Genomic DNA, 14,384 nt, shown 5'->3' with positions numbered 1-14,384 from the left:
GAACAATATCCCAAACATAACCTCCCACGCCCCGCCATCGAGAGCGCTATATTCCACATCCCCATCAAGACAGGTACCCCCAAACCTCACGTGGAAGCGCTGCCTTGTCACCCCATTGTGGCATTGCCCCTCGACCCCGCCCGGCAGTCGCCCCGGGAGGCGACAAGGTGCTGCCGCCCCTTGACCCTGCCCGGGGCACTGCCGTGGACCCCGCCAAAAATATTATCCCAAAATCACCCTCCCAAGCCCCGCCATCGAGAGCGCTATAGTCCACATCCCCATCAAGAGCGCTACCCCCAACCCTCACGTGGAAGCGCTGCCTTGTCACCCCATTGTGGCATTGCCCCTCGACCCCGCCCGGCAGTCGCACCGGGAGGCGACAAGGGGCTGCCGCCCCTTGACCCCGCCCGGGGCGCTGCCTTGACCCCGCCCAGAGCAATATCCCAAAATCAACCTCCCAAGCCCCGCCATCGAGAGCGCTATATTCCACATCCGCATCAAGAGCGCTACCCCCAAAGCTCACGTGGAAGCGCTGCCTTGTCACCCCATTGTGACATTGCCCCTCCACCCCGCCCGACAGTCACGCCGGGAGGCGACAAGGGGCTGCCGCCCCTTGACCCCCCTGGGGCGCTGCCCCTGGACCCCGCCCAGAACAATATCCCAAAATCAACCTCCCAAACCCCGCCATCGAGAGCGCTATATTCCACATCCCCATCAAGAGCACTACCCCCAAACCTCACGTGGAAGCGCTACCTTGTCACCCCATTGTGGAATTGCCCCTCGACCCCGCCCGGCAGTCGCGTCGGGAGGCGTCAAGAGGCTGCCGCCCCTTGACCCCGCTTGGGGCGCTGCCCCGGACCTCGCCTGTGGCGCTGCCCCAGGACCCCGCCCAGCACAATCTCACAAAATCAACCTCCCAAGCCCCGCCATCGAGAGCGCTATATTCCACATCCCCATCAAGAGCGCTACCCCCAAACCTCACGTGGAAGCGCTGCCTTGTCACCCCATTGTGGCATTGCCCCTCGACCCCGCCCGGCAGTCGCGCCGGGAGGCCACAAGGGGCTACCGCCCCTTGACAACGCCCGGGGCGCTGCCCCACGACCCCGCCCAGAACAATATCCCAAAATCAACCTCCCAAGCCCCGCCATCGAGAGGGCTAAATTCCACATCCCCATCAAGAGCGCTACCCCCAAACCTCACGTGGAAGCGCAGCCTTGTCACCCTATTGTGGCATTGCCCCTCGACCCCGCCCGGCAGTCGCACCGGGAGGCGACAAGGGGCTGCCGCCCCTTGACCCCGCCCGGGGCGCTGCCTTGACCCCGCCCAGAGCAATATCCCAAAATCAACCTCCCAAGCCCCGCCATCGAGAGCGCTATATTCCACATCCGCATCAAGAGCGCTACCCCCAAAGCTCACGTGGAAGCGCTGCGTTGTCACCCCATTGTGACATTGCCCCTCCACCCCGCCCGACAGTCGCACCGGGAGGCGACAAGGGGCTGCCACCTCTTGACCCCGCCCGGGGCGCTGCCCCAAGACCCCGCCCAGAACAATATCCCAAAATCAACCTCCCAAGCCCCGCCATCGAGAGCGCTATATTCCACATCCCCATCAAGAGCGCTACCCCCAAACCTCACGTGGAAGCGCTGCCTTGTCACCCATTGTGGCATTGCTCTAAGACCCCTCCCGGCAGTCGCGCCGGGAGGCGATAAGGGGCGCTGCCCCGGACCCCGTCCAGAACAATATCCCAAAATCAACCTCCCAAGCCCCGCTATCGAGAGCGCTATATTCCACATCCCCATCAAGAGCGCTACCCCCAAACCTCACGTGGAAGCGCTGCCTTGTCACCCCATTGTGGCATTGCCCCTCGACCCCGCCTGGCAGTCGCGCCCGGAGGCGACAAGGGGCTTCCGCCCCTTGACCCCCTGGGGCGCTGCCCCTGGACCCCGCACTGAACAATATCCCAAAATCAACCTCCCAAACCCCGCCATCGAGAGCGCTATATTCCACATCCCCATCAAGAGCACTACCCCCAAACCTCACGTGGAAGCGCTACCTTGTCACCCCATTGTGGCATTGCCCCTCGACCCCGCCCGGCAGTCGCGTCGGGAGGCGTCAAGGGGCTGCCGCCCCTTGACCCCGCCCGGGGCGCTGCCCTGGACCTGGCCTGTGGCGCTGCCCCAGGACCCCGCCCAGAACAATCTCACAAAATCAACCTCCCAAGCCCCGCCATCGAGAGCGCTATATTTCACATCCCCATCAAGAGCGCTACCCCCAAACCTCACGTGGAAGCGCTGCCTTGTCACCCCATTGTGGCATTGCCCCTCGACCCCGCCCGGCAGTCGCGCCGGGAGGCCACAAGGGGCTACCGCCCCTTGACAACGCCCGGGGCGCTGCCCCAGGACCCCGCCCAGAACAATATCCCAAAATCAACCTCCCAAGCCCCGCCATCGAGAGGGCTAAATTCCACATCCCCATCAAGAGCGCTACCCCCAAACCTCACGTGGAAGCGCAGCCTTGTCACCCTATTGCGGCATTGCCCCTCGACCCCGCCCGGCAGTCGTGCCGGGAGGCGACAAGGGACTGCCGCCCCTTGACCCCCCCGAGGCGCTGCCCCGGACCCCGCCCAGCACAATATCCCAAAATCAACCTCCCAAGCCCCGCCATCGAGAGCGCTATATTCCACATCCCCATCAAGAGCGCTACCCCCAAACCACACGTGGAAGCGCTGCCTTGTCACCCCATTGTGGCATTGCCCCTCGACCCTGCCCGGCAGTCGCGTTGGGAGGCGACAAGGGGCTGCCGCCCCTTGACCCAGCCCTGGGCGCTGCCCTGGACCCCGCCACAACAATATCCCAAAATCAAACTCCCAAGCCCCGCCATCGAGAGCGCTATATTCCACATCCCCATCAAGAGCACTACCCCCAAACCTCACGTGGAAGCGCTGCCTTGTCACCCCATTATGGCATTGCCGCTCGACCCCGCCCTGCAGTCGCGCCGGGAGGCGACAAGGGGCTGCCGCCCCTTGACCCCGCCCAGAACAATATCCCAAAATCAACCTCCCAAGCCCCGCCATCGAGAGCGCTATATTCCACATCCCCATCAAGAGCGCTACCCCCAAACCTCACGTGGAAGCGCTGCCTTGTCACCCCATTGGGGCATTGCCCCTCGACCCCGCCCGGCAGTCGCGCCGGGAGGCAACAAGGGGCTGCCCACCCTTGACCCCGCCCGGGTGCTGCCCTGGACCCCGCCTCGGGCGCTGCCCCAGGACCCCGCCCAGAACAATATCCCAAAATGAACCTCCCAAGCCCCGCCATCGAGGGCGCTATATTCCACATCCCCATCAAGAGCGCTACCCCCAAACATCACTTGGAAGTGCTGCCACTTCACCCCATTGTGGCATTGCCCTAAGACCCCATCCGGGGCGCTGCCCCAGGACCTTGCCCAGAACAATATCCCAAGCACAACCTCCCGAGCCCCGCCATCGAGAGCGCTATATTCCACATCCCATCAAGAGCGCTTCCCGCAAACCTCACGTGGAAGCGGTGCCTTGTCACCCCATTGTGGCATTGCCCCTTGACCCCGCCCGGGAGTCGCGCAGGGAGGGGACAAGGGGCTGCCGCCGCTTGACCCTGCCCGAGGCGCTGCCCCAAGACCCCGCCCAGAACAATATCCCTAAATCAACCTCCCAAGCCCCGCCATCGGGAGCGCTATATTCCACATCCCAATCAAGAGCGCTACCCCCAAACCTCACGTGGAAGCGCTGCCTTGTCAACCCATTGTGGCATTGCCCCTCGACCCAGCCCGGCAGTCGCGCAGGGAGGCGACAAGGGGCTACCGCCCCTTGACCCTGCCCGAGGCGCTGTCCCAGACCCTGCCTGCGGCGCTGCCCTAGGGCCCGCCCAGAACAATATCACAAAATCAACCTCCCAAGCCCCGCCATCGAGAGCGCTATATTCCACATCCCAATCTACAGCGCTACCCCCAAACCTCACGTGGAAGCGCTGCCTTGTCACCCCATTGTGGCATTGCCTCTCGACCCCGCCCGGCAGTCGCGCCCGGAGGCGCCGAGGGGCTGCCGCCCCATGACCCCGCCCGGGGCGCTACCCCTGGACCCCGCCCAGAACAATATCCAAAAATCAACCTCCCAAGCCCCGCCATCGAGAGCGCAAAATTCCACATCCCCATCAAGAGCGCTACCCCCAAACCTCACGTGGAAGCGCAGCCTTGTCACCCTATTGTGGCATTGCCCCTCGACCCCGCCCGGCAGTCGTGCCGGGAGGCGACAAGGGACTGCCGCCCCTTGACCCCGCCCGTGGCGCTGCCCCAGACCCCGCCCATAACAATATCCCAAAATCAACCTTCCAAGCGCGGCCATCGCGAGCGCTATATTCCACATCCCCATCAAGATCGCTACCCCCAAACCTCACGTGGAAGCGCTGCCTTGTTACCCCATTGTGGCATTGCCCCTCGACCTCGCCCGGCAGTCGCGCCGGGAGGCGACAAGGGGTTGCCGCCCCTTGACCGCGCCTGGGGCGCTGCCCCAAACCCCACCTGGGGCGCTTCCCAAGGACCCCCCCAGAACAATATCCCAAAATCAACCTCCCAAGCCCCGCCATTGAGAGCGCTATATTCCACATCCCCATCAAGAGCGCTACCCCCACACCTCACGTGGAAGCGCTGCCTTGTCACCCCATTGTGGCATTGCCCCTCGACCCTGCCCGGCAGTCGCGCCGGGAGGCGACAAGGGGCTGCCGCCCCTTAACCCAGCCCGGCGCGCTGCCCTGGACCCCGCCAGAACAATATCCCAAAATCAACCTCCCAAGGCCCGCCATCGAGAGCGCTATAGTCCACATCGCCATCAAGAGCACTACCCCCAAACCTCACGTGGAAGCGCTACCTTGTCACCCCATTATGGCATTGCCCCTTGACCCCGCCCAGAACAATATCCCAAAATCAACCTCCCAAGCCCCGCCATCGAGAGCGCTATATTCCACATCCCCATCAAGAGCGCTACCCCCAAACCTCACGTCGAAGCGCTACCTTGTCACCCCATTGTGGCATTGCCCGTCGACCCCGCCCGGCAGTCGCGCCGGGAGGCAACAAGGGGCTGCCCCCCCTTGACCCCGCCCGGGGCGCTGTCCTGGACCCCGCCTCGGGCGCTGCCCCAGGACCCCGCCCAGAACAATATCCCAAAATGAACCTCCCAAGCCCCGCCATCGAGAGCGCTATATTCCACATCCCCATAAAGAGCGCTACCCCCAAACCTCACGTGGAAGGGCTGCCTTGTCACCCCATTGTGGCATTGCCCTAAGACCCCGCCCGGGGCGCTGCCCCAGGACCCCGCCCAGAACAATATCCCAAACTCAACCTCCCAAGCCCCGCCATCGAGAGCGCTATATTCCACATCCCCATCAAGAGCGCTTCCCCCAAACCTCACGTGGAAGCGCTGCCTTGTCACCCCATTGTGGCATTGCCCCTCGACCCCGCCCGGCAGTTGCGGAGGGAGGCGACAAGGGGCTGCCGCCCCTTGACCCTGCCTGAGGTGCTGTCTCGGACCCCGCCTACGGCGCTGCCCCAGGGCCCCGCCCAGAACAATATCACAAAATCAACCACCCAAGCCCCGCCCTCGAGAGCGCTATATTCCACATCCCAATCAAGAGCGCTACCCCCAAACCTCACGTGGAAGCGCTGCCTTGTCACCCCATTGTGGCATTGCCTCTCGACCCCGCCCGGCAGTCGCGCCCGGAGCCGACAAGGGGCTGCCGCCCCAAGACCCCGCCCAGAACAATATCCCAAAATCAACCTCCCAAGCCCCGCCATCGAGAGCGCTAAATTCCACATCACCATCAAGAGCGCTACCCCCAAACCTCACGTGGAAGCGCATCCTTGTCACCCTATTGTGGCATTGCCCCTCGACCCCGCCCAGCAGTCGTGCCGGGAGGCGACAAGGGACTGCCGCCCCTTGACCCCGCCCGGGGCGCTGCCCCGGACCCCGCCAAGAACAATATCCCAAAATCAACCTCCCAAGCCCCGCCATCGAGAGTGCTATATTCCACATCCCCATCAAGAGGGCTACCCCCAAACCTCACTTGGAAGCGCTGCCTTGTCACCCCATTGTGGCATTGCCCCTCGACCCCGCCCGGCAGTCGCGCCGGGAGGCGACAAGCGGCTACCGCCCCTTGACAACGCCCGGGGCGCTGCCCCAAGACCCCGCCAAGAACAATATCCCAAAATCAACCTCCCAAGCCCCGCCATCGAGAGCGGTATATTCCACATCCCCATCAAGAGCGCTATCCCCAAACCTCACGTGGAAGCGCAGCCTTGTCACCCTATTGTGGCATTGCCCCTCGACCCCGCCGGGCAGTCGTGCCGGGAGGCGACAAGGGGCTGTCGCCCCTTGACCCCGTCCAGGGCGCCGCCCCGGACCCCGCCCAGAGAAATATCCCAAAATCAACCTTCCAAGCCCCGCCATCGATAGCGCTATATTCCACATCCCCATCAAGAGCGCTACCCCCAAACCTCACGTGGAAGCGCTACCTTGTCACCCCATTGTGGCATTGCCTCTCGACCCCGCCCGGCAGTCGCGCCGGGAGGCGACAAGGGTGCCGCCCCTTGACCCCGCCCGGGGCGCTACCCCAGGACTTCGCCCAGAACAATATCCTAAAATCAACCTCCCAAGCCCCGCCATCGAGAGGGCTAAATTCCACATCCCCATCAAGAGCGCTACCCCCAAACCTCACGTGGAAGCGCAGCCTTGTCACCCTATTGTGGCATTGCCCCTCGACCCCGCCCGGCAGTCGTGCCGGGAGGCGACAAGGGACTGCCGCCCCTTGACCCCCGCGAGGCGCTGCCCCGGACCCCGCCCAGAACAATATCCCAAAATCAACCTCCCAAGCCCCGCCATCGAGAGCGCTATATTCCACATCCCCCTCAAGAGCGCTACTCCCAAACCTCACGTGGAAGCGCTGCCTTGTCACCCCATTGTGTCATTGCCCCTCGACCCTGCCCGACAGTCGCGCCGGGAGGCGACAAGGGGCTGCCGCCCCTTGACCCAGCCCTGCGCGCTGCTCTGGACCCCGCCAGAACAATATCCCAAAATCAACCTCCCAAGCCCCGCCATCGAGAGCGCTATATTCCACATCCCCATCAATAGCACTACCCCCAAACCTCACGTGGAAGCGCTGCCTTGTCACCCCATTATGGCATTGCCGCTCGACCCCGCACTGCAGTCGCGCCGGGAGGCGACAAGGGGCTGCCGCCCCTTGACCCCGCCCAGAACAATATCCCAAAATCAACCTTCCAAGCCCCGCCATCGAGAGCGCTATATTCCACATCCCCATCAAGAGCGCTACCCCAAACCTCACGTGGAAGCGCAGCCTTGTCACCCTATTGTGGCATTGCCCCTCGACCCCGCCCCGCAGTCGTGCCGGGAGGCGACAAGGGACTGCCGCCCCTTGACCCCCCCGAGGCGCTGCCCCCGGACCCCGCCCAGAACAATATCTCAAAATCAACCTCCCAAGCCCCGCCATCGAGAGCGCTATATTCCACATCCCCATCAAGAGCGCTACCCCTAAACCACACGTGGAAGCGCTGCCTTGTCACCCCATTGTGGCATTGCCCCTCGACCCTGCCCGGCAGTCGCGTTGGGAGGCGACAAGGGGCTGCCGCCCCTTGACCCAGCCCTGGGCGCTGCCCTGGACCCCGCCAGAACAATATCCCAAAATCAAACTCCCAAGCCCCGCCATCGAGAGCGCTATATTCCACATCCCCATCAAGAGCACTACCCCCAAACCTCACGTGGAAGCGCTGCCTTGTCACCCCATTATGGCATTGCCGCTCGACCCCGCCCTGCAGTCGCGCGGGAGGCGACAAGGGGCTGCTGCCCCTTGACCCCGCCCAGAACAATATCCCAAAATCAACCTCCCAAGCCCCGCCATCGAGAGCGCTATATTCCACATCCCCATCAAGAGCGCTACCCCCAAACCTCACGTGGAAGCGCTGCCTTGTCACCCCATTGGGGCATTGCCCCTCGACCCCGCCCGGCAGTCGCGCCGGGAGGCAACAAGGGGCTGCCCACCCTTGACCCCGCCCGGGGTGCTGCCCTGGACCCGCCTCGGGCGCTGCCCCAGGACCCCACCCAGAACAATATCCCAAAATGAACCTCCCAAGCCCCGCCATCGAGGGCGCTATATTCCACATCCCCATCAAGAGCGCTACCCCAAACATCACTTGGAAGTGCTGCCACTTCACCCCATTGTGGCATTGCCCTAAGACCCCATCCGGGGCGCTGCCCCAGGACCTTGCCCAGAACAATATCCCAAGCACAACCTCCCGAGCCCCGCCATTGAGAGCGCTATATTCCACATCCTCATCAAGAGCGCTTCCCGCAAACCTCACGTGGAAGCGGTGCCTTGTCACCCCATTGTGGCATTGCCCCTTGACCCCGCCCGGGAGTCGTGCAGGGAGGGGACAAGGGGCTGCCGCCGCTTGACCCTGCCCGAGGCGCTGCCCCAAGACCCCGCCCAGAACAATATCCCTAAATCAACCTCCCAAGCCCCGCCATCGGGAGCGCTATATTCCACATCCCAATCAAGAGCGCTACCCCCAAACCTCACGTGGAAGCGCTGCCTTGTCAACCCATTGTGGCATTGCCCCTCGACCCAGCCCGGCAGTCGCGCAGGGAGGCGACAAGGGGCTGCCGCCCCTTCACCCTGCCCGAGGCGCTGTCCCGGACCCTGCCTGCGGCGCTGCCCTAGGGCCCGGCCCAGAACAATATCACAAAATCAACCTCCCAAGCCCCGCCATCGAGAGCGCTATATTCCACATCCCAATCTACAGCGCTACCCCCAAACCTCACGTGGAAGCGCTGCCTTGTCACCCCATTGTGGCATTGCCTCTCGACCCTGCCCGGCAGTCGCGCCCGGAGGCGACGAGGGACTGCCGCCTCATGACCCCGCCCGGGGCGCTACCCCTGGACCCCGCCCAGAACAATATCCAAAAATCAACCTCCCAAGCCCCGCCATCGAGAGCGCAAAATTCCACATCCCCATCAAGAGCGCTACCCCCAAACCTCACGTGGAAGCGCAGCCTTGTCACCCTATTGTGGCATTGCCCCTCGACCCCGCCCGGCAGTCGTGCGGGAGGCGACAAGGGACTGCCGCCCCTTGACCCCGCCCGTGGCGCTGCCCCAGACCCCGCCCATAACAATATCCCAAAATCAACCTCCCAAGCGCGGCCATCGCGAGCGCTATATTCCACATCCCCATCAAGATCGCTACCCCGTAACCTCACGTGGAAGCGCTGCCTTGTTACCCCATTGTGGCATTGCCCTCGACCTCGCCCGGCAGTCGCGCCGGGAGGCGACAAGGGGCTGCCGCCCCTTGACCGCGCCTGGGGCGCTGCCCCAAACCCCGCCTGGGGCGCTTCCCAAGGACCCCCCCCAGAACAATATCCCAAAATCAACCTCCCAAGCCCCGCCATGAGAGCGCTATATTCCACATCCCCATCAAGAGCGCTACCCCCACACCTCACGTGGAAGCGCTGCCTTGTCACCCCATTGTGGCATTGCCCCTCGACCCTGCCCGGCAGTCGCGCCCGGAGGCGACAAGGGGCTGCCGCCCCTTAACCCAGCCCGGCGCGCTGCCCTGGACCCCGCCAGAACAATATCCCAAAATCAACCTCCCAAGCCCCGCCATCGAGAGCGCTATAGTCCACATCGCCATCAAGAGCACTACCCCCAAACCTCACGTGGAAGCGCTACCTTGTCACCCCATTATGGCATTGCCCCTTGACCCCGCCCAGAACAATATCCCAAAATCAACCTCCCAAGCCCCGCCATTGAGAGCGCTATATTCCACATCCCCATCAAGAGCGCTACCCCCAAACCTCACGTGGAAGCGCTACCTTGTCACCCCATTGTGGCATTGCCCGTCGACCCCGCCCGGCAGTCGCGCCGGGAGGCAACAAGGGGCTGCCCCCCCTTGACCCCGCCCGGGGCGCTGTCCTGGACCCCGCCTCGGGCGCTGCCCCAGGACCCCGCCCAGAACAATATCCCAAAATGAACCTCCCAAGCCCCGCCATCGAGAGCGCTATATTCCACATCCCCATCAAGAGCGCTACCCCCAAACCTCACGTGGAAGGGCTGCCTTGTCACCCCATTGTGGCATTGCCCTAAGACCCCGCCCGGGGCGCTGCCCCAGGACCCCGCCCAGAACAATATCCCAAACTCAACCTCCCAAGCCCCTCCATCGAGAGCGCTATATTCCACATCCCCATCAAGAGCGCTTCCCCCAAACCTCACGTGGAAGCGCTGCCTTGTCACCCCATTGTGGCATTGCCCCTCGACCCCGCCCGGCAGTCGCGGAGGGAGGCGACAAGGGGCTGCCGCCCCTTGACCCTGCCTGAGGTGCTGTCTCGGACCCCGCCTGCGGCGCTGCCCCAGGGCCCCGCCCAGAACAATATCACAAAATCAACCACCCAAGCCCCGCCCTCGAGAGCGCTATATTCCACATCCCAATCAAGAGCGCTACCCCCAAACCTCACGTGGAAGCGCTGCCTTGTCACCCCATTGTGGCATTGCCTCTCGACCCCGCCCGGCAGTCGCGCCCGGAGGCGACAAGGGGCTGCCGCCCCAAGACCCCGCCCAGAACAATATCCCAAAATCAACCTCCCAAGCCCCGCCATCGAGAGCGCTAAATTCCACATCACCATCAAGAGCGCTACCCCCAAACCTCACGTGGAAGCGCATCCTTGTCACCATATTGTGGCATTGCCCCTCGACCCCGCCCAGCAGTCGTGCCGGGAGGCGACAAGGGACTGCCGCCCCTTGACCCCGCCTGGGGCGCTGCCCCGGACCCCGCCAAGAACAATATCCCAAAATCAACCTCCCAAGCCCCGCCATCGAGAGTGCTATATTCCACATCCCCATCAAGAGGGCTACCCCCAAACCTCACTTGGAAGCGCTGCCTTGTCACCCCATTGTGGCATTGCCCTCGACCCCGCCCGGCACTCGCGCCGGGAGGCGACAAGCGGCTACCGCCCCTTGACAACGCCCGGGGCGCTGCCCCAAGACCCCGCCAAGAACAATATCCCAAAATCAACCTCCCAAGCCCCGCCATCGAGAGCGGTATATTCCACATCCCCATCAAGAGCGCTATCCCCAAACCTCACGTGGAAGCGCAGCCTTGTCACCCTATTGTGGCATTGCCCCTCGACCCCGCCCGGCAGTCGTGCCGGGAGGCGACAAGGGGCTGTCGCCCCTTGACCCCGTCCAGGGCGCCGCCCCGGACCCCTCCCAGAGAAATATCCCAAAATCAACCTCCCAAGCCCCGCCATCGATAGCGCTATATTCCACATCCCCGTCAAGAGCGCTACCCCCAAACCTCACGTGGAAGCGCTACCTTGTCACCCCATTGTGGCATTGCCTCTCGACCCCGCCCGGCAGTCGCGCCGGGAGGCGACAAGGGTGCCGCCCCTTGACCCCGCCCGGGGCGCTACCCCAGGACTTCGCCCAGAACAATATCCCAAAATCAACCTCCCAAGCCCCGCCATCGAGAGGGCTAAATTCCACATCCCCATCAAGAGCGCTACCCCCAAACCTCACGTGGAAGCGCAGCCTTGTCACCCTATTGTGGCATTGCCCCTCGACCCCGCCCGGCAGTCGTGCCGGGAGGCGACAAGGGACTGCCGCCCCTTGACCCCCCCGAGGCGCTGCCCCGGACCCCGCCCAGAACAATATCCCAAAATCAACCTCCCAAGCCCGCCATCGAGAGCGCTATATTCCACATCCCATCAAGAGCGCTACTCCCAAACCTCACGTGGAAGCGCTGCCTTGTCACCCCATTGTGGCATTGCCCCTCGACCCTGCCCGGCAGTCGCGCCGGGAGGCGACAAGGGGCTGCCGCCCCTTGACCCAGCCCTGCGCGCTGCTCTGGACCCCGCCAGAACAATATCCCAAAATCAACCTCCCAAGCCCCGCCATCGAGAGCGCTATATTCCACATCCCCATCAAGAGCACTACCCCCAAACCTCACGTGGAAGCGCTGCCTTGTCACCCCATTATGGCATTGCCGCTCGACCCCGCACTGCAGTCGCGCCGGGAGGCGACAAGGGGCTGCCGCCCCCTGACCCCGCCCAGAACAATATCCCAAAATCAACCTCCCAAGCCCCGCCATCGAGAGCGCTATATTCCACATCCCCATCAAGAGCGCTACCCCCAAACCTCACGTGGAAGCGCTGCCTTGTCACCCCATTAGGGCATTGCCCCTCGACCCGCCCGACAGTCGCGCCGGGAGGCAACAAGGGGCTGCTGCCCCTTGACCCCGCCCAGAACAATATCCCAAAATCAACCTCCCAAGCCCCGCCATCGAGAGCGCTATATTCCACATCCCCATCAAGAGCGCTACCCCCAAACCTCACGTGGAAGCGCTGCCTTGTCACCCCATTGGGGCATTGCCCCTCGACCCCGCCCGGCAGTCGCGCCGGGAGGCAACAAGGGGCTGCCCACCCTTGACCCCGCCCGGGGTGCTGCCCTGGACCCCGCCTCGGGCGCTGCCCCAGGACCCCGCCCAGAACAATATCCCAAAATGAACCTCCCAAGCCCCGCCATCGAGGGCGCTATATTCCACATCCCCATCAAGAGCGCTACCCCCAAACATCACTTGGAAGTGCTGCCACTTCACCCCATTGTGGCATTGCCCTAAGACCCCATCCGGGGCGCTGCCCCAGGACCTTGCCCAGAACAATATCCCAAGCACAACCTCCCGAGCCCCGCCATCGAGAGCGCTATATTCCACATCCCCATCAAGAGCGCTTCCCGCAAACCTCACGTGGAAGCGGTGCCTTGTCACCCCATTGTGGCATTGCCCCTTGACCCCGCCCGGGAGTCGTGCAGGGAGGGGACAAGGGGCTGCCGCCGCTTGACCCTGCCCGAGGCGCTGCCCCAAGACCCCGCCCAGAACAATATCCTAAATCAACCTCCCAAGCCCCGCCGTCGGGAGCGCTATATTCCACATCCCAATCAAGAGCGCTACCCCCAAACCTCACGTGGAAGCGCTGCCTTGTCAACCCATTGTGGCATTGCCCCTCGACCCAGCCCGGCAGTCGCGCAGGGAGGCGACAAGGGGCTGCCGCCCCTTCACCCTGCCCGAGGCGCTGTCCCGGACCCTGCCTGCGGCGCTGCCCTAGGGCCCGGCCCAGAACAATATCACAAAATCAACCTCCCAAGCCCCGCCATCGAGAGCGCTATATTCCACATCCCAATCTACAGCGCTACCCCCAAACCTCACGTGGAAGCGCTGCCTTGTCACCCCATTGTGGCATTGCCTCTCGACCCCGCCCGGCAGTCGCGCCCGGAGGCGACGAGGGACTGCCGCCCCATGACCCCGCCCGGGGCGCTACCCCTGGACCCCGCCCAGAACAATATCCAAAAATCAACCTCCCAAGCCCCGCCATCGAGAGCGCAAAATTCCACATCCCCATCAAGAGCGCTACCCCCAAACCTCACGTGGAAGCGCAGCCTTGTCACCCTATTGTGGCATTGCCCCTCGACCCCGCCCGGCAGCCGTGCAGGGAGGCGACAAGGGACTGCCGCCCCTTGACCCCGCCCGTGGCGCTGCCCCAGACCCCGCCCATAACAATATCCCAAAATCAACCTCCCAAGCGCGGCCATCGCGAGCGCTATATTCCACATCCCCATCAAGATCGCTACCCCGTAACCTCACGTGGAAGCGTTGCCTTGTTACCCCATTGTGGCATTGCCCCTCGACCTCGCCCGGCAGTCGCGCCGGGAGGCGACAAGGGGCTGCCGCCCCTTGACCGCGCCTGGGGCGCTGCCCCAAACCCCGCCTGGGGCGCTTCCCAAGGACCCCCCCAGAACAATATCCCAAAATCAACCTCCCAAGCCCCGCCATTGAGAGCGCTATATTCCACATCCCCATCAAGAGCGCTACCCCCACACCTCACGTGGAAGCGCTGCCTTGTCACCCCATTGTGGCATTGCCCCTCGACCCTGCCCGGCAGTCGCGCCGGGAGGCGACAAGGGGCTGCCGCCCCTTAACCCAGCCCGGCGCGCTGCCCTGGACCCCGCCAGAACAATATCCCAAAATCAACCTCCCAAGCCCCGCCATCGAGAGCGCTATAGTCCACATCGCCATCAAGAGCACTACCCCCAAACCTCACGTGGAAGCGCTACCTTGTCACCCCATTATGGCATTGCCCCTTGACCCGCCCAGAACAATATCCCAAAATCAACCTCCCAAGCCCCGCCATCGAGAGCGCTATATTCCACATCCCCATCAAGAGGGCTACCCCCAAACCTCACGTGGAAGCGCTACCTTGTCACCCCATTGTGGCATTGCCCGTCGACCCCGCCCGGCAGTCGCGCC

The sequence above is a fragment of the Adiantum capillus-veneris genome, chromosome 25, assembly GCF_014529385.1.
Source record: "Adiantum capillus-veneris isolate H3 chromosome 25, ASM1452938v2, whole genome shotgun sequence".
Classification (NCBI taxonomy): Eukaryota; Viridiplantae; Streptophyta; class Polypodiopsida; order Polypodiales; family Pteridaceae; genus Adiantum; species Adiantum capillus-veneris.
This window is presented reverse-complemented; position numbering follows the sequence as displayed.